This window comes from Stegostoma tigrinum, chromosome 30 (genome assembly GCF_030684315.1).
Source record: "Stegostoma tigrinum isolate sSteTig4 chromosome 30, sSteTig4.hap1, whole genome shotgun sequence".
Lineage (NCBI taxonomy): Eukaryota > Metazoa > Chordata > Chondrichthyes > Orectolobiformes > Stegostomatidae > Stegostoma > Stegostoma tigrinum.
Window position 1 is genome coordinate 28,420,897 of NC_081383.1, and position 21,698 is coordinate 28,442,594.

Sequence of the window (21,698 nt, forward strand, 5' to 3'; positions counted from 1 at the left end):
AAATGGAAATGAGAGGACATTTCTTCAGCCAGAGAGTGGTGGGCTCGTGGAATTCATTGCCACGGAGTGCAGTGGAGGCCAGGACGTTAGATGCCTTCAAGGCAGATATCGACATATTCTTGATGTCACAAGGAATCAAGGGCTACGGGGAGAGTGCAGGGAAGTGGAGTTGAAATGCCCATCAGCCATGATTTAAATGGCGGAGTGGACTTGATCGGCGGAATGGCCTTACTTCCACTCCTATGTCTTATGGTCTTATGGTATTTATTTCTAACTCCTCTTAACCAGTCTGTCAAGATGAGGGATGTCTTTCTTGCACCTGGGAGTTGTTGGTCCTATACAAAAACCAAGTTGCTGGAAAATCTCAGCAGGCCTGGCAGCATCTGTGAAAGAGAAAAGAGTGTTTACATTTCAGCTCTGGTGACCCTTCCTCAGTTCTGACGAAGGGTCACTGGACCTGAAATGTTAACTCTGTTTTCTCCTTCACAGATGCTGCCAGACCTGCTGAGCTTTTCCAGCAACTTTGTTTTTGTTCCTGATTTACAGCATGTTCAGATCTTTTAGTTTTTAGTTGTTGGTTCTAGCCTGACTGAATGGCCCAAAGCTAGACTTTTGCATCCTGCCAGTGCTGGGGCAAGTAGTGTTTGACGATATGGGTGGGTGTGATGCCTGGAATTAGAGGAACCTATGGATGTGTTGTATTTTATATATTACCATTTCTTCACTGTTACTGTGTCAAAATTAGATTAGATTCCCTACAGTGTGAGAACAGGCCCTTTGGCCCAACAAGTCCACACTGCCCTTGGAGCATCGCACCCAGACCCATCCACCTATAACCCACACAGCCCTGAACACTATGGGCAATTTAGCATGGTCAGTCCACCTAGCCCACACACCTTTTGGACAGTGGGAGGAAACGGGAGCACCCGGAGGAAACCCACACGGACATGGGGAGAATGTGCAAAATCCACACAGACAGTTGCCCGAGGCTGGAATCGAACCGGGTTCCTGGCGCTGTGAGGTTGCAGTGCTAACCACTGAGCCACCGTGCTGCCCCAAAATCTTGGAATTCCCTCTGTAAGGGTATTGAGGACCAACCAACTGCGTATGGACTGCAGTGGTTCAAGAAGGCAGCTCACCACCACCATATTCTCCAAGAAAACTAGGGATGAACAACCTATGCTGACCAGCCAATGATGCCCACATACTATGAGTGAATGTTTAAAAAAATTGCTGCATATCTAAATTGTAAGGTTGTTTGGAATTTGTGGTAACAGAACCAATTTATGCTTTAACCATTTGAATCATTTTGAAGTTCAAGAATAAAGTGATAATCTTCATTAGTGACTGGTTTTTTTCCCCTATATATATATATATATATATATATATATAGCATCCAACATTTTGTAACATCGGAGTAGTAGTATGAAAGCACTACGACATTACCATAATGTCATGGATCCAAGCGTGACTACTACTTATATACCCCCTGTGCTTCAAGTACTATTGTTTTAGTCAATGTATTACGTGACACGTCTACAATGTCTGATATCAGTGACATATTTGTTACTCTGCAAAGACAATTGATCATGACTCATAAAGTAATTTTGAATTCAAATAGCCTCAGTCTGTCTGGTAAGGGATGTGCTCCATAATCCTGCATCCTTGGGAGAAATGACCACCTCTTCGTTTTGTCCAAGTGTATTTCCCATCATTAGTTAACTTGGATGAATTATCATTCTTCATCCCCTGAGCTTGACATCTGCAGGAATGGCTTGAAGAAACGTACCATGTGTAGACATGTGTATCTTCAGCCCCATTTGAGCGAATGATGTAAAATATTTATTTTATTTTTGAGTATACCTACACAGTGGGTGATCTAAGTGGATCAAAAAATGATGAATGCAATGGCTTGAATCATCTAAATACATGAGGAAGCAAAAGCAGTGATGCTTATATTTTCACTTTACCAACACTGAAAAGCAGCCTCAGGCTGAATGTGTACTGTCCTAGGGCTGCCAGACACAATCAGGGATGTCAAAAACAGAAGGGAATTGTGTTGAATCCTTGAAAAATTAAACACTAATGTGCTGAGTCTTGGTCATTGAATATAACGGTCCATTTGGGCAAATAATGTTTCATGAACTTTACAGCAGAAAGTTAATTGTTTTAAAATTTCAAATTGAACCTTTATTACTGTGGATATAGAGAGGTAAATTTTGTTTCTTAAATATTGCCATAAGTTTTTTTTGTTAATGTAGTGAACGTCTGACGATTGATGTGAATATGTATCGCTTTTGGGCTAATAACCAAAATCAGTCATCACTGTACAATTCATCATTGCCCAGAGCGTTGAGACATTTTCAATAAATCAGAGTTCAATGTGTCTGCTGGTTCAATTATTCAAAATGGATGTTATAACTCTGCACTTACAGATCAAAATGTGGCAGCTCAAGTCGTCCTTAGAAACAATATGATCCGCTTGCATTATGGAATTAATAGGTGCTTTCACTAGTTTATACTCATTACTGAGAGGCCGGAAAATAACAGCCTTTTGAAAGTTTCATTTTAAAGTGAACTCGGTGGATAGCATGAGTTCTATTCAGGAATTCAATTTACTCCTATTCAAGAATAGAAATAAACTCTTCGGATTGAATAGTAAATCAGCTAAACAAATGCTACTCTGTGATGAGCGACTCACCACCTGACTCCAAAAAGCCTTTCTACCATCTTTGAGTGTGATGAAATTCTCTCCACTTGGGTTGATAAGTGAACCTTCAGCAACACCCATCCAGGCTAAATGGCAAGTGTTATTGACATCTCATTCATTACCTTTAACTGCTTACACCCATGGCTCTAGTGTGTACAATATACACTGTGTGCTGTAGAAACCTGCCAAGTTTTCTTTGACACCACTTTCTAGATCAGTGACATCTACACTGAGAAGAAAATGATAATAGGTGTGAATTCCACAGTTTGAAAGATTCTGTCTAGGTCACAAACCATCCTGTCTTGGAAACATCAAATTTGTTCATTGGCATTGAGTAAACATTTTGGAGTTCACTCCCTCAGGATATATCCACCATTTCAGAAAGATGCTTTGTTCAAGAGCAATTCAGAATTCGGTGAGAAATTCCAAAGTTGCCAATGACATTTTTATTCCAAGAATAATCGAATAAAATGACCTTGCTGCACCATTCTCTGGTGGATGTTATTCATATGTGAATCTACAGAGATTATGCAATGCTGTTTGTCCCAAAAGGGTGTTGTAATTGAGCTTAATATTGTTCTTACCTACCATCTGCATGCTTACACTTTGATAAGGTTCATTGGGTAATATTGAGAGCTAGGATCTCTTGATTTACACTCAGACCCTTCTCTGTTTCCCCACCATTGCAAAATCCCCAAAAACACTGAGGCAAATGAAAGCTCCTTTCATTTCACCTAAACGAAGTAACTAATTTATCACTGGGCGAGGATCAGACTCGGGCCTTTCATTTTTTTTGGACAAATCAACTGCTAAATCAATACTTTCACTGGATCGTCAAGTGAGATTGTTGCAAAAATATTTTTGTGGAAATCATTTTTACATGATTAAAGACCATTCTTTCATGTGTTTCACCTGCAACTAATTGTCATTTTAAATTTGGTGTAAAAGCCATAGCAAGTAAAAACACTGCTTCATTGTTGTAGGTTTCAGTCCTTTCAGATTCTTGTTTTGCTGTGGATTTGACTTGTGCCGTAATTGATCAGCGTGTGTGTGATCCCCTCTGTGACCTGAGCTCATGTCTAGCCAAGACTGATTAGGTGAAAGTGATTCTTCTTTCTTTGCCTGCATTTTTGTCAACAGTAGGCTTATTGCGTAGAACCTGTTTCATGGGATTACGGAAAAAGTAACTTGACCTATGACGACTACTGCGTGTACCTGAATAAGGTTAATGTTTATAGCATTCCTGTATCTGTACCCTGTAGTGTAAAAAAAACATCCCATATATAAGGCTTGGATTCTCCTTCTGAGTGACCCCCCTGCCCCATTTACCTTTAAAGCTGTTTAAGTTTGGAGAAATGCATTAGATTTCATTCATACTTTTTCACTTATAAAGTTTGAATCTCTCGACTCTCTTGCAGACTAATATGTCTGAAATTTTCTATCATGATGGCTCTCTTCTGCATCTTTTCATGGCCTGGAACAACTTGCTAAAGTTGTATGCCCACAAGTGAACAAAGCAGCCTAATTATGGCATTAGCAATAATTTTGTAGGCTTAATATTACCACTTACATGCTTTTTGCATTTGTGCTTCCACAGTTTACCTTTAATATTATGTGCCTTCAGTTTATAAACCAGCTTCTTGTGCAGCAGCTTATCGGAAGTCCTTGATAATCCAGATAAACAACATTACTGTACTTTGTGTATCAGCATATTCGATTATTTCCTCAAAAAATGCTTACATTTGCAGGAAATTTGTACGACCAGGACATCGACCTAACAACTGCTCCTGACGGTGCAGCCTTACATTTAGATTTACTCCTGGATTTCTTAGTGTTATACTTCAGTAGTATAATTTTTATTTTGCTTTTTATAGTCAAAAGTGCAAAAAAACCCGTAAAGTGCATGATCTTTTTTCAAGCGCAGTTCTCTAAATGAACATTTTGGTGAGGCCTACTCATGAGTGAGACAGGAGGTGTTGTGGAGGGATCCAAAGTGGCAGAGTAAATAGAAAGGTAAATTGGAATGGTTTGGAATCTGAGATGAGAGCAAGTCAGAATGAAGTAACTCTGAAGGATTAAGTTGATTTATTTCAGTGCAAGAAGTCTTACAAGTAATGCTGATGAAATTCAGAATGAAATTGCGAACATAGGTTTGGTCATAGCCATTACCGAAACTTGGCTGAGGGATGAACAGGATTGGCGACTCAAATGTTCTGAGTTTCAGATGCTATTGGAACGATGATAAAGGCAAAAGGCGAGGAGGGAGTGGCATCTTTGATTAAGGGAAGCATTACTGCCGTAACTAGAGAAGATGTTTCTGAAAAATTATCCAGTGAGAAAATATAGGTTGAAATTAAAAAGGAATGATCACCTTGACAACATTGATTTCAGACTCCTCAATAGTCAGAGGGAAATTGAGGAGCAAATATGTAAAGCAATCTCAGGTTTATGTGAGAATAATAAGGTTGTAATAGTAAACGATTTTAATTTTCCAAACATTGAGTAAGACTATTATCGTGTTAATGGTTTGGTGAAGCATTTGTCAAGTGTGTCAGAGAATTTTCTTTATCGATATGTAAATGTTCCCAATAGAGAAGGAGCAAAACTTGACCTTCTCTTAGGTAATAAGACAGCAGAAGTGCCTGAAGTGATAGTACGGGAACACTTTGGGTCTAGTGATTTGTAATTCTATTTATTTTTAAATAGTTATGGAGAAGATAAGCTTTCCATAAAAATTAAAGTGTTTAATTAGACTAAGGCAAATTTTAATGGTATGAGACTCACCATCTGACTCCCCAAAGCCTGTCCACCATCTACAATGCACAAGTCAGGAGTGTAAAGGAATACTTCCCACTTGATTGGATGAGTGCAGCTCCAACACACAAGAAACTTGACACCATTCAGGACAAAGCAGCCCAATTGATTGTCACTGCATCCATGAGTACCCACTCACTCCACTGCTGATGCTGTGTAGCAGCAGCGTGCACTGTCCACAAGAAGCACTATAGAAATTCACCAAAAATCTTCAGGCAGCACCTTCCAAACCCATGACCACTTCCATCTGGAAGTTCCCCTCCAGGCCACACAATGTCCTGACATGGGGAGTATATTGCCATTGCTGGTTCAATCTCTTGGAATTCTGACCCTAACAGCACTGTATCACCTACAGTGAGTGGACTGTAGCTGTTCAAGAAAGCTGTACACCACTACGTTCTCAAGAGCAACAAAGGATAGGCAATAGATGCTGGCCAGCCACTGATGCGCATGTCCCACAGATGAATAAAAAAAAATTGATGTAGGTGTATCCATAATGCTGTTAGGGAATGAGCTCCCTACATATTCTTAATCTATAAACTAATTGCAGCTTTTAAAGTGTGAAATAAATAAGCTTCAATGTTTTAATAAACACCAGGGGAATGTGGATGCTGTAAATCAGGAACAAAAACAGAAGTTGCTGGAAAAGTTCAGCAGGTCTGGCAGCATCTGTGAAGAAAATTCAGAGTTAACGTTCCTTCTGAGGAAGGGCCACCGGTCCCGAAATGTTAACTCTGATTTTTCTTCACAGCTGCCAGACCTGCTGAGCTTTGCCAGTGACTTCTGTTTTTGTTTCCGATTATTTTAATGTTGTTGTAAAACTGAAGACCATAGTTTTCTAAAATGAATGAAAGATAGTCAAACTGGATGTGAATAAGCTGATTCCAGAAAGAGAGCATTGATGTGAGTCACAGGCAGGACACCTACAACAGGTTTGTTGAACGAAAAATTTCAGTGTTAATTTTCTTTTTGCTTAGGTAAAAATTGAGTATAATTATTTATGCTTGAAGACCTCACTGTGAAGGAGGTTCTTACCAAAACCAATCAAACATTAGGTGTGTGAGGCTGGATGAACACAGCAGGCCAAGCAGCATCTCAGGAGCACAGAAGCTGACGTTTCGGGCCTAGACCCTTCATCAGAGAGTCTAGGCCCGAAACGTCAGCTTCTGTGCTCCTGAGATGCTGCTTGGCCTGCTGTGTTCATCCAGCCTCACATTTTATTATCTTGGAATCTCCAGCATCTGCAGTTCCCATTATCTCTTAAACATTAGGTGTGATTAGCTTTTATGTCCAATGGATTATAGAGCTGTGCTAAATGCATAACGTGTTGGAATACAAAATTCCAGTTAATAAATCTTTCAGAGGCATTATTTTCAGGTTAGAAGAAAAGGCAGATCAGCCTTGACTGAGAGTTACGTGGGAACTGCTCGATGGTGACAATGTTTTAGTGTTCATTTTAAAGTGGAATGAAATATAGTTTACCAAATACGGCAGTCATTCACAAGCTAACAGATTATTCTAGAAAATTGTTATTAGGTGTTGGGTGAAGTTATGAGGATGAGTGATTGCAGAAATGGTCCAGAGTACAAATATTACAAATTAGTCCTTACTTTAATATAAGCAAATTTGCAGAAATGCTGATCCATGCACATCGTTTGTTGCCAAGCCAGTTTGCATTTAATAATGCATTCACTGTACTGAATGACCTTATCTAGTTCAAAACTGGCTCTTATTTTTCCTCTTAAGCTCCATTAGCAATGTTGAGTGGTTTGAAATGCAATGGCAGAAATACGTAGAAGCATCTACTGACTTGGAAATCAGATCGTACAATGCCCAAAGTTTAACAATGATGTATTGTTAAATTCTTTTATATTTGTTTCACTTCCGTTTTGGATGCAGTGCTCACTGGGGTGAGGGCTAATAATACTGGGGAATGGAACATAGTATCCCAACAATTAAGGAGACTCAGGGGCAGAGTTGAGTGTGGTAGGCATTACAAAAGAAAAAGTGCTAGAAAAGCTAAAAGGTCTTAAAAATTGATAAATCTCCTGGCCCTGATGTGCTACATCCTAGAGATCTCGGGGAGGTGGCTGAGGAAATAGCGGAGGCTTTGGTCGTGATCTTTCAAAAGTCACTGGAGTCTGGGGAAGTCCCAGATGATTGTAACATCGCTGTTGTAACCCCCTTGTTTAAGAAAGGATCAAGGCAAGAGATAGAAAATTGTAGTCCGATAGCCTAACCTCGGTTGTTGGTAAAACTCCAGAATCCATTGTTAAGGATGAGATTTCTAAATTCTTGGAAGTGCAGGGTCAGGTTAGAACAAGTCAGCATGGATTTAGTAAGGGGAGGTCATGCCTGACAAACCTGCTAGAATTCTTTTGAAGAGGTAACAAGTATGTTAGACCAGGGAAACCCAGTGGAGGTTATCTATCTAGACTTCTAAAAGGGCTTTGATAGTGTGCCTCATGGGAGGCTGCCGAGTAAGGTGAGGACCCATGATTTTCGAGGTGAGCTACTAGCTTGGGTTGAGGATTGGCTGTCTGACAGAAGGCAGAGAGTTGAGATAAAATGCTCTTTTTTGGAATGGCACCCAGTGACAAGTTATGTCCCTCAGGGTTCAGTGTTGGGGCCGCATCTGTTCACTTAATATATTAATGATCAGGATGATGGTACTTGGGGGTATTCTGGTGAAGTTTGCCAATGATACGAAAATAGGTGGATAAGCAGGTAGTACTGAGGAGGTGGGGAAGCAGCAGAAAGATTTAGACAGTTTAGGAGAGTGGCCCAGGAAATGGCTGAAGAAGTTCAACGTGAGCAAGTGCGAGGTTTTGCAGTTTTGGAAAAAAGGTATGGACTATTTTCTAAACGGTGAGAAAATTTGTAAAGCAGAAGTACAAAGGGATCTGCAAGTGTTGGTCCAGGATTCTCGAAAAGTTAACTTGCAGGTAGAGTCTGTGACTAAGAAAGCGAATGTAATGTTGTTTATCTCAAGAGGGTTGGAATATAAAAGCAGTGTTGTGCTTCTGAGACTTCATCAAGCTCTAGTTAGGCCCTATTTGGAATCCTGTGTCCAATTTTGGGCCCCACACCTCAGGAAGGACATACTGGCGCTGGAGCGTGTCCAGTGGAGATTCACACAGATGATTCCTGGAATAGTAGTTTAACATACAATGGACGGCTAAGGATCCTGGGATTGTATTCATTAGAGCTGAGAAGGTTGAGGGGAGATCTAATAGAAACTGACAAGATAATGTATGGCTAAAGTTTTGGGCTTAGACCTTTCTTCTGAAATGGGGGAGGGGAAGGGGGTTCTGAAATTATGCCATGATTCAGTCTTCTGATATTGAGGATGTATCACTTGCCCCTGATTAGCAAAATGTGTAAGGTCTTGATATTTTGTTTGGACATCAGTAACCTCAATGAAGTATGGCTGTAATGCCATAAATGTTCATGAAGTCTCAGATTTAAATTCTACATCATTAGAAAAATATCACTGACCTGAAGCATTACCTATTTCTTTATTCCCAGATGCCGCCAGACCAGGCAGATTTTCAATATCCATGGTATTTTAATTTTGTATTGGTGTGATATTCTTCTAATGAACTGCCTTACATACAGAGGGAACATCACTCAAAGCTCTACCTTACCTTTTGGGAGGTCATTTTTGGACCTAAGTGATCACTCAAGAAATGATGTGAATAGATTGCAACAGAGAGATTTTTGTTTAATGTCAGTATGATCATAGAGACAATTAATTGAGATTCAGTCTATTTCAAATTGTTGCTAGAATATTATAAATCTACTTGGAAATATGCTGTGGTTAAATAATATTTCCAAACTTTATTTCTTAATTCCAATAATAGCCGTGCAACAACATAATTTATAAGATGAAAAGGAGCATTCTCAATGGCAGCATCCCTACCAGAATATACTTGTCAACCAATCAGATTTCTCCTCTCCTCCAACTGAACTGTTGGTTTTCCCTTGAACTGGCATTCTTAAGAGTCATCCTGATCATTACTAAATGAAAAGCTTTGACCAATGTTATTTCAGCAATAAAAAGGTATACTCGCCATGTTATATCTTAGATTGACCAAGCTCCATTGAGTGCCAGTGGTTGGCGCAGGTACCAGCTGGAACCCAGACTGCCTGCACTGACCTAAGTCGGGCCACCAGGACTTCAGTGCAGATTCAGTATAGGCTGAAGTCAACAATCTGAAGAGAAACCCCAGAAACCAAGAGTGTAGGAGGTGAGACCAGCAAGCAACAGCAGTGCCTGGGTGAAGCAGGGTCCAAGGGGAGAGGCAGGCCCCAAGAAGTAAGATCTTGGGGAGGGATCTGAGTTGAGGTCAAGACACAGGGAGCAGCAAGACCCAAAGAGCAAATTCGAGAGGAGAATCAAGGCTAGTGAGCAGGGCCTGACACCAGGGAAGTTGCTGAGGCAAACAGGGAGGATGGTGGGGGCAATGGGAGAAAGACTGAAGTGCGAAAGGAAATGTTATGAGAATACAGGCCATAGAACAGATTGCTTGGCAAATAATGTTAAAGTGACATGTTTATGCTCTCAGTACTTGATTAACAACGTTAATTAAACAGATACGTTGGCATTATCTGTTATTATATTATAGTGTGTAAACAGACCTTTTGGTCTAACTCATCCATGCTGACCAAGCTTCCCAAACTAAAATTTGCCTGTGTTTGGCTCATATCCCTCTAAACTTTTCCCGTTTATGCACCTGTCCTGATGTCTTTTAAATGTTGTGACTGTACTTTCATCTACCACTACCACTTCCTCTGATAGTTCATTCCACACATGAACCACCCTCTGTGTGAAAAAGTTGCTGCTCATATCTCTTCTAAATCTTCCTCCACCCACCTTAAAAAATACGCGTCCTAGTTTTGAAATCCTTCACTCTAGGGGGAAAAAAATCTTTGCTATTTATCTATGCCTCTCATAATTTTAAAAACCTCAATAAAATCACCCATCAGCCACCTGCGCTGTAGTGGGAAAAAAAGTCCCAACCAACCCAGCCTCTCCTTATAACTCAAACCCACCAGGCCTGGCAATATCTTTGTAAATCTTTTCTGAACCATGTCCAATTTAATAGTGCCGTTCCTGTGGCAGGGTGATCAGAACTGCACACAGTACAACTTCAAAAAGAACTCCCAACTCCTATACTCAATGGTCTGAGCATCTAACAACAGTATGACAATAAATAGGGCAAGCAGCTAATCGCATTTAACTATCCTGCAAGACTGCAAACCAACAAGTAAAATGCACTGAGATAACATAGTGTGGAGCTGGATGAACACAGCAGGCCGAGCAGCATCTCAGGAGCACAAAAGCTGACGTTTCGGGCCTAGACCCTTCATCAGAGAGGGGGATGGGGAGAGGGTTCTGGAATAAATAGGGAGAGGAGGAGGTGGATAGAGGAAATGATAGGTGGAGAGGAGACAGACAAGTTAAAGGGGCGGGAATGGAGCCTATGGAAGTGATTGCCTTCATTTCTATGAGTAAAATAAGTGATTGGATGTACTCCTGGGATTAAGTTTCAATAACTTGTAAAAAAAATCAGATATGCTTTAAAAAATTAATCATGATAGAAAAATGAAATATAAAAGTAGTTTTATGTCTTGCCAGTTCAGCTGTTTAATAGGAATTGTAAATGTAGTATGCATTACAATCCAGTTATACATTATTTGAAAAAAACTTCACAGATTTTTACATTGAGACTATAGCATGGGTAGACAAAGTCTTGTTAGTCTAGTGACTTCTAATTATTTACAATTTCAGGGAAGTCTTCAACAGTGCACTGTGTGAAAAAACATAGTTTCACCGACAATAACTTCGGGATCCTGGTGTCTAAAACATGTTTAGATTGTTGTCACCTTCAGATCAGTAATCATGGTGATTGTTGAAAATATCTTTCAGATTACTGTCCAAAATCAAAGCATGCATTTTGGCTTCATGGTTTACTGTCAAAAGTTTGCACTCCTTGAACGGCCTTTGGAACCAGTTTGGCAATAATAATTTTCTGCTTGGAATATTTAATGTGACCATGTCTCCCCAAATTTGATCATATATTTTGACAGTGCTAATGAACTGTAAGGGAATTGGTATACTGGATAAATAAACCTGGATTTAAAATTCAGACAGCAAGAAGCTGGATTGTATTGTCTTGTGAAAGTATCAATCTATTTTTGTAATTGAATGTATTTCAGCTGAAAATGCATTCTGGTTTGAAACTTGATAAAACCAGTTCTCGTGTTTATTTTAGAGTCTGTATGTGTGATTATGCACCACTTGGAGTCAATAAAATGAATTCAGCTTTTGAACTGGAAAATTGTCAAAACTGTTCATAATTTTATTACAAAGTGTGAGGCTGGATGAACACAGCAGGCCAAGCAGCATCTCAGGAGAACAAAAGCTGACGTTTCGGGCCTAGACCCTTCATCAGAGAGGGGGATGGGGGGAGGGAACTGGAATAAATAGGGAGAGAGGGGGAGGCGGACCGAAGATGGAGAGTAAATAAGATAGGTGGAGAGGAGAGTATAGGTAGGGAGGTAGGGAGGGGATAGGTCAGTCCAGGGAAGACGGACAGGTCAAGGAGGCGGGATGAGGTTAGTAGGTAGGAAATGGAGGTGCAGCTTGAGGTCGGAGGAAGGGATGGGTGAGAGGAGGAACAGGCTGGGCTGGTTTTGGGATGCAGTGGGGGGAGGGGACTGGTTGGGCTGGTTTTGTGATGCAGTGGAGGGAGGGGAAGAACTGGGCTGGTTTTGGGATGCAGTGGGGGAAGGGGAGATTTTGAAGCTTGTGAAGTCCCCATTGATACCATTGGGCTGCAGGGTTCCCAAGCGGAATATGAGTTGCTGTTCCTGCAACCTTCGGGTGGCTTCGTTGTGGCATTGCAGGAGGCCTATGATGGACATATCGTCTGAGGAATGGGAGGGGGAGTGGAAATGGTTCGCGACTGGTAGGTGCGGTTGTTTATTGCGAACCGAACGGAGGTGTTCTGCAAAGCGGTCCCCAAGCCTCCGCTTGGTTTCCCCAATGTAGAGGAAGCCACACTGGGTACAGTGGATACCGTATACCACATTGGCAGATGTGCAAGTGAACATCTGCTTAATATGGAAAATCATCTTGGGGCCTGGGATGCGGGTGAGGGAGGAGGTTTGGGGGCAAGTGTAGCATTTCCTACGATTACAGGGGAAGGTGCCGGGTGTGGTGAAGTTGGAGGGGAGTGTGGACTGAACAAGGGAGTCGCGCAGAGTGGTCTCTCCGGAAGGCAGACAAGGGTGGGGATGGAAAAATGTCTTGGGTGGTGGGGTCAGATTGTAGATGGTTGAAGTGTCCGAGGATGATGCGTTGTAGTTTGATTTCAAGTTATTGTTCTATATTTTGTAATTTCAGAATGGTTCGTGGTTTCAAATAGTAACCCCCCTTCCACCAAATTTAAGTAAAGGTATTAATTGCAGACCTTTGAAGTTGTACGATATTACCACTCAACTGATATTCAGTGAGTATGTTACTCTGAAAAGAACTTTGGCATTAAATATATATTGTGTTTGAGATGTTTTTGCAGTGTTCTTTTGCTTTGCTGTTGACTTGGGAAAGTGTATTTTGGGTCTGAGGGTAAATTAACAGATTTTCTGTTCTATCAACTTCATTCCAAATAGCCAGAACTGAGGAAGCCCCTTTTCACACTTTTTTTAAATCCACTTGTGGAATGTGGGTGTTGCTGGCTGGCTAGCATTTGTTGCCTGTCCCTAGTTACCCTTGAGAACGTGGTAGTAAGCTGCCCCCTTGAACTGCTGTAGGTAGAAATTCTGTCATGATTCATCGAGTCCTCCCTACATTTGATGATCTGTGAAGCATTAGTGACTTTTGTCCAATATGCTAAAAGAAGTTAATTTTCTGTTTCAGTTATTTGTGTGAAGGTTTTTCTTCCTAAACTTGTCCTTAAAGTTGGCATTTACTAGTTTAAGCTTATCCTCTATAACCTAGTAATGGTTTACCTGCATACATTGGCAAAGTAATTGGAAACAGGCCATTTGGGCTGAAAGACCATTACCAGTTTTTATGTTCCAAGTAAGTCTTCCCCCATCAAAGTTCAATTAAACCTTTAAACATTTCTTTCTCTGTGTTTCTGTGTCTTTCCTTCAAATACATGTTTGCTAATTTGCTCAACTACACCAAGTAGTGGCAGATTTTAGTGTCACCGTAGAAATCATGTTCTGGATTTACCTTCGCCACGCATGTCTTTGTTTTGAGATTTCCTGCATGATTCCTTGAGATATTCTGGTGTCAGTGTAAAAAGGGATTGTCGCCCTGCCTTATCCAGATTCTTAATGGATCTGAAGTAAATTTCTCTAATTTGAATATTTATTCATGTATGTCACCATAGACAGTAGCAACCGTTCTTGTCCTTACTAAGAGCTGTTTTTTGAACTGTGAGTATTGGAAAGCTATGCATTTCAATTAAAGCAAAGCTCAGTCTTGCCCTCAAAACCCAGAGGTACATTTCTGGAGGATGCAATTGGATATCAGCATAATTATAGCCTTTTTAACCAAAACACCCTCAACTTTACCTCAGACCACTTAGAATGACAACTTGCATTTATATGGTGCCTTTACATTTAAAACACCAAAAGATGCTTTGCAGCAGTGCAAACAAATAAATGTTGATAGTAATGGTGGCTCAGTGGTTAGTACTGTTGCCTTACAGCGTCAGGGACCTGGGTTTGATTCCACCCTCAGGAGGTTGTCTGTGCAGAGTTCGAACATTTTCCCTGTGTCTGCATGGGTTTCCTCCCATCGTCCGAAGATGTGCGGGTTAGAGGAATTAGCCATGGGATATGCAGGGTTCTAGGGATGGAGTGGGTCTGGGTGGGATGTTCTTCAGAAAATTGGTGTGGACTTGATGGGCCTGATGTGCTGCTTTCACACTGTGGGGGTTCTGCGATTCTATTATAAAGCCAAGGGACCTAATGAGATTTGTTTTAAAGATTGTCTTTAAGGAGAAGAAGGAAAGAGAAAGAGCCAGAAAGATTCAAAGAGGGAATCCTGGATTAGAACCTAGAAAGCTGAAGGCATGGTTATCAGCATTGAGGCAACAGGGAGTAGGGTATAATGAGGCCAGAGTTGTAAACAGACAGAGTTCTTTGAAGGTTGTCCTCTGGAGAAGCACACAAGGATAAATTTAATCTTGAGGCATTTGACTGAGAGCTAACATTGATCATTTAACACAGGGATATGGGTGAACAGGACTTCATGCAAGTTCGAATACGGTAGAAGAGCTTTATATGAGCTTGCATGTCCAGGAAGAGTGTCCTGCAGGTAGTATCATGAAGAAGCAATCTGGGCAGAGTATCTTGGGGTCGGCATCATGCAGAAGCGGTCTGGGCAGTGTGTCTTATGGGCAACTTTGCAGTGAAGCAGTCTGGCAGAGCGCCTTTGGGGCAGCTTTGCAGTGAAGCCATCTGGAAATTTTTTCCTGTAGTCAGCATCACATGGAAGCAGTCTGAGCAGAGTGGTTGTTGAACACTTGTGGTGCAGTGGTCACCTTAGACCTAGGTTTAGCCCATCTACTCCAGAGGTGTGTAACAACATCTCTGAATGGACTAATTAGAAAATCTCCCTATAAAAAGGTCTGGGCAGAGTGTCTTGCAGCCAGTTCTTGTTGGAAAAATAAACAAGAATGACATCTCACGCCTGTAAATTCATTGGCTGCTATTATGCTATAATTAAATTGCCGTGAATTATTAAGCACCAGAAACAAGTGAAGGTGAGGCCCAATTTAGTAATGAGTAAGCCAAAGTAGGTTAAAGGAAGGAGAATAAACTTCATGTAAGTTTAAGACTGACTAGATACGCCGTGGGAGCTCAGTTCTGTGTGTTACATGACCTACAGTATGAAGGAGACCTTAGACACTGTCTGTTTGGATGACCACATCTGCAGGAAGTGCAGCCCATTTGATTTGCTTGAATACTGGATTTTTGAGCTTGAGCATCGGTTGTGGAAGGCTGAGAGTTACATTGATAGTACATTGTTAGATGTGGTCACTGCAACAGTTTAAGAAGGCACAGTCAGTAGCGGATTGGGTAACCATCGGTCAGAAAAAAGCACCGAAATGCACCTCAATTGAGAACAGATTTTTTGTGTTAGAAGTGGTGAGAGTAAATCGTCTTCTGGGGGTTGCAGTCAGAGCCAGCGGCATATAGGAAGCAGAAAGATAGGACAAATAATAATGTTTGGAAAGGGTTATAATCAGGTGTTTCTGCAGCGGCAGATGTGTGTGTTGCCTCCCTGGGACCAGGGCCAAAACTGTCCCTGAATGACTGCAGAGTATTATTAAGGGGGATAGAAAACAGAGGTTTTCGCTCTCATTGGAACCAACAACATAAGTATAAAGAGGTTTGAGGTCCTGCAACAAGAATTTAGGGAGCTAGGTAGCAGATTAAAAAGCACGATCCACAAAAGATTGTAATCTCTGGGCTACACCTGGTGCCACATGCCAGTGAGAATGGGAATAGGTGGACAGAACAGATGAATGTGTGGCTGAAGACTTGGAGCAGGAGGAAAGACTTTTTGGTTCTTGGATAACTGGACTTGTTGCTGGGGAAGGTGGGATCTGTTCACTTCCTACAGGTTGCACCTGAACTGGAAGGACGTCAACATCATTGTGGGGGAAAAAGGGCCTGAAGAAGGGTCACTGGACCTCAAACATTAACTCTGTTTTTTCCTTCACAGGTGCAGCCAGACCTGCTGAGCTTTTCCAGCAACTTTGTTTTTGATCCTGATTTACAGCATCCGCAATTCTTTTGGTTTTTATCTTTGAGGGGGGGGGTTTGTTGGTAGGAGAATGGGATACGGAGTGGACGTACAGAATGGGCTGGTGCACACACAAGTACAGGAGAAGAACCAAACACATCTAGAAAGCTGTTTGAATATAGTCAAGTTAAGGCACAATGGAGCTTTGTAAGGCTAGATGGCATTTTAATGCAAGGAGTCTTGCAGACGAGACAGATGAGTCAAGGGTGTTATAGGGGTATGACACCATTACTATCACAGTGATGTGGGTGAGGGAGAAGCAGGAGTGGCAGCTCAATGTTTTAGATACAGAAATTTTAAGGAAGACGGGGGATTTAAAAGAGGAAATTGTGTTGCAAAATTGATCAAAGAGTCAATTACTTTAGTAAGGAGAAATCATATCTTGGACGATTGTTCAAGTGTAGCCATATGGGTAGAACTTAAATTGACAATCACTTTGGAGGTATACTTTAGACCTCAGGGAGAATTAAAAAAGATAGGTATGTCAATAACACTTAAGAGAAATGTAAAAATAAGAAGGTAATAATAGGGGATTTCAGCCTCCCCAATATTAACTGGGATCGACAAAGTGTGAAAAATTTAGAGGGGGCAGAATTTTAAAAATGTGTCCAGGAGAGCTTTAAAAGTCAGTGTGTAGAAAGTTCTGCAAGAGAGGGTCAGTACTGAACCTCGTGTTAGCGAATGAAGCTGGGCAAACAGCAGATGTGACAGTGAAGTTGCATTTCAGTGTTGATCACTATTATAGAGTAAAATTTAAGGTAATAATGGATAAGACCAAGTTGGATTAGATATCAAGGTTCTGAACTGGGAGAGGCTGATTTTAATAAGATGAGTTAGGTTCTGGCCAAGTGGGACTGGAAGCAGCTACTTGTATGAAAATCTACATCAGAGCGGTGGGAGACATTGAAAAGGGTATTGGTGAGAGTGCAGGACCAACATGTGCCCATTAAGACAAAAGGTGAGACCAAGTAGTGGCTGACAACTCTGCATATACAGGATTGAATATGGGAAGAAAGAAAAAAGCTTATGGTATATACCAAAAGCTCAAATCACTGGGATGTCTGAGAGAAGTATAAGTTGTGCAGGGGTTTGTTTAAAATAAAATTATGAGAGCAAAGAGGTGACGTGAGAAAAAACGCTAGTGGGTAAGATTAAAGAAAATCCAAGGGCATTTTGTAAGTACAATAGGGACAAGAAGTAACTGGGGAAAGAGTTGGATCTTTTGAGGACTAGAAGTGACAATCAGTTTGGATCCAGAAGACATAGCTAAGGTTTTAAATAGTATTTGACATTTGTATTCACTCTGGAGAAGGATGATGTAGGTGTAGAAATCAGAGAAGGGGCAGTGGTACACTCAAAAAAAAAAAAAATTAGAATTGAGAGAGAGGAGATATTAGCAGTTTCAATGGGCTGAAAAGTTGCAAGATTTTGACCCAGCAACAATGAAGGAAGGAAGATTATATTTCCAAGTCAGGATGGTGAGTGATCTAGAAGGGAACCTGTAGGTGGTGTTGGTGGTGATGTCAGAATGTGCTCCAAGGCCATGATATAATTTCAAGGTATAATGGTCACAGAATATCAAAATGCTACAGCTCAAAAGAAAGCAATTTGGTTTATTGTGTCTGAGTAGTCTGTTGGTAAAGCTATTCAGTTAGATTTGCAATTTATTTCTTTTAAATACTCATATAATACTAACTTAAGTGATACTTTTGAATCTTATTCAACCACCCTTTCAGGCAGTGCATTTCAGATTATGACAACTTGCTGTGTTTATAAAGAAAAATAGTTTGTAAATTGCTCAAATAGGTGGTTTGTTACACTTGCTGATCATCATTTTTTGTATTTTCTTTTGCTTATTTGGCACAGTCTTCCATCACATTCCCAGCCAGTCTTTCCTCTGCGGACTCACTTTATTTAGTGAGTAGCAGCTAATTCACAGAAGGCTTCCTGGCTGATTAGTCTTTTTACACCATTATGTAATAAAAAAAGTCCTTTGAATAAGCTTTCAACACAGATTTTTAATTAAATTGAATCATCGACTTAATTTCAGTTTTTAACTGCCAAACCAGTTTGAGATGAATGCATAATTATAGTCATCCAGCCTAATTAGTATGTAGTACATCCATTTATCACATGTTATGCAGATTTGATCAAATTAATACTTGCTGATCACAAGATGCTCAAACTTTATTTTGTAAACAAAAACAGAAATTGCTGGAAAAGCTTAGCAGGTCTGGCAGCAGCAATAGAGAGAAATCAGTGTTAACGCTTTGGATTGAGTGACTCTTCCTCAGAACTGATATTAGCTTGGAAAATGTTGGTTTATGTGCAGAAGATAGGATGGGGGAGAAAGGGTAGGGAATAAACAATAGGTGGGATGGAGCCCAAGGAGACTGAATAGTTGACCAGAGAAAGGACTGGATGTTAATCTGGCTAGGAGGCTGAATAGCTATTAATGGGGACTGTTAGTGGCTGACAATGGGTTTTGTGTAATAGCTGACAATGTGATAAAAGGGCTGGTGTGTTGGGGTTGGAGTAAGGACAGTGGAGAGCTCAGCCCTCATGTTGTTGAACTATATTTGAGTCTGGAAGGATGCAGAGTCCCCAAGCAGTAAATAAAGTGTTGTTCTTCGAGCTTGCATTGAGCCTCACTGGAACACTGCAGCAAGCCTGAGACAGATGTTGGCCAGGGAACAGGATGGTGTGTTAAACTGGCAGGCAGCTAGAAGCGCAGGGTCTTATTTTTGCAGACAGAATGTGGGTGCTCTGCGACGCAATTACCCTGTCTATGTTTCATTTCTCCATTGCACAGGAGATCACACAATGTAAGCAGTGAATGCAGTAGACTAGATTGTGTGAAATGTGGTTAAAGCGCTGTTTCACCTGGAAGATACGTTTGGGTCCTTGCATACTGAGGAGGGAGGAAGTAAATGGACAAGTGGTACACCGTCTGTGGTTGCAGGGGAAGGGGGCATGTTGGGAGTGAAGGAAGAATAGATCAGGGTGTCTCTGAGGTAATGGTCCCTCTGAAATGCTGACAAGGAAGGGGAGGGGAATATGTGTCTTCTATTCTTACCAAAGTGCCTAACCTCACACTTTCACACATTGTTATTCTATCTGCCTCTACTTTAGCCACTCTTCCAGCCTGACCAAGGTCCTTCTGCAGTCTCCCAGCTTCCACAACAACACCTGTCCCTCATCTATCTTTGTGTCATTTGCATAATTAACAACAATGCCCTTTGTTCTTTTCATAGAACCCCTACAATGTGGAAACAGACAATAGAGCCCATCAAGTCCCTACCAGACCTCTGAAGAGCATCCCATCCTATCCTATTGCTGCATTTCCCACTCTAGACACTATGGGCAATTTAGCATAGCCAATCCACCTAACCTAGACTGTGGAAGGAAACCTGGAGCATGTGGAGGAAGCCCACGCAGACACAGGGAGAGTGTGCAAACTCCACTCGGACAGTCACCTAAGGTTGGAATCGAACCCGAGTCCCTGGCCCGGTGAGGCAGTAGTGCTAACCACTGAGCCACTGCGGTGCCCCTCTTTTGTCCAGAACGATAAGGTATAATATGAATAGTTGTAGACCATTGCAGAATTCCACTCATCACCAGCTGCCAGCCTGAAAAGATACCTCTTTTATCTTGACTGTCTGCCTTCTACCAGTCAGCCATCCATCTATCCATGTCACTGCTTTGTCCCTAACACCATGGGCTTTTATCCTATTTAGCAGCCTCCTATGTGACACCTTGTCACAGGGCTTCTGGAAAACTAAATAGATTATGAGCGCTGGCTCTCCTTTATTTAACTAACTCGTTACCTCCTTAAAGAACTCTAACAGATTTCTCAGTCATGATCTCCCCTGGGAAAATGGCTCAAGAAGCCATGCTGATTCAGCCTTATCTTACCATGTACTTCCAAGTACTCTGCAATCTCATCTTTAATAATGAACTCTAAAATCTCATTGACAACAGGACAGGCTGCCTCCTTCCCTTCTTAAACAGCAGTGTTATATCAGCCATCTTCCAGTACTCTGGGACCCTCTCTGACTCCAGTGATTCCCAAAAGATTCACCACTGCCTCCACAACCCCGTCAGCTTTTTTCCTTCAGAATTCTGGGGTGTTGTCCATCTGGTCCAGATGATTAATTTACCTTCAGCTTCAGTGTGGCATCTCCTATTGATGGCCACTGTGCTCATCTCTGCCGCCTAACTCTCTTGCAGTTCTGATATGCTGCTAGGGTCTTCCACTGTGAAAATTGATGCACAGCACCTATTCGGTTCCTCTGCTATTTCTTTGTTCCCATTACGACTTCTCCAGCCTCATTTTCCAGTTTTCCAAGCCCATCACTTGCCTTTCTTCTTTTTTAGCTTAAAAACCCTTGCAATCTTCTTTATGTTACTAGCTAGCCTACTTTCATATTTCATCATCTCCCCTTATTGCTTTTCTCATTACTTTCTAATTTTTAAAGGCTTCTCAATACTTTCACTTTCTACTAATCTTCACTGTATTGTAAGCTTTTTCTTTTGCCTATTTGCTCTCCCTGACTTTCCTTGTCAGCTGTGTTTGCCTTGTCCTTCTCTTAATATATTTCTTCTTTGGGATAAATTTCTGCTGCACATCCTGAGTTACCCCCAGAAACTACTGGCATTGCTGCTCCACTGTCTTCCTTGCTCAGCTCCCCTTCCAGTCAACTCTGGTCAGCTCCTCCTTCATCTCTTTGTTACCTTTATCCAGTTGTACTGCAGTCCCCTCAGATTCCAGCTTCTCCCTCTCAAATTGCTGGGAGAATTCTGTCATATTCAGGTCACTGCCCCCGAAGGGATCCTTCACCTCCGGCTCCATAATCCTGTCTACCTCATTACACGTCACCAAATCCAGAATTGCCTGTACCCTAGCTGCTGTGCCACAGACTGCTCCAAAAAAACATGTAGACATTGCTTAAATTCCTATTCTTGAGATCTTCTGCCAACCTGATTTTCCAAATTCAGCTGCATGTTGAAGTTCCCCATGATTACTGTAGTAGTGCCTTTCATGCGTTTTCTGTCTCCTGATTTATATTTTTCCCCACATCCTAACATGGCACGGTGGCTCAGTGGTTAGCACTGCTGCATCACAACGCCAGGGACCTGGGTTCGATTCCACCCTCAGGCGACTGTCTGTGTGGAGTTGGCACATTCTCCCTGTGTCTGTGTGGGTTTCCTCCCACAGTCCGCAGATGTGCAGGCTAGCTGGATTGACCATGCTAAATTGCCCGTAGTGTCAGGGATTTATAAGATTAGGTGGGTTATAGGGGATGGGCCTGAGTAGGATGCTCTGAGGGTCAGTGTGGACTT

The 21,698-nt window shown here is 41.5% G+C and overlaps 1 protein-coding gene across 2 annotated transcripts in view; it reads left to right on the forward strand.

The window, feature by feature from the left end:
• The window catches only part of wdr18 (WD repeat domain 18), a 156,760-nt gene that overhangs the window by 30,893 nt on the left and 104,169 nt on the right, over window positions 1–21,698 (forward strand). The window lies entirely within an intron of this gene.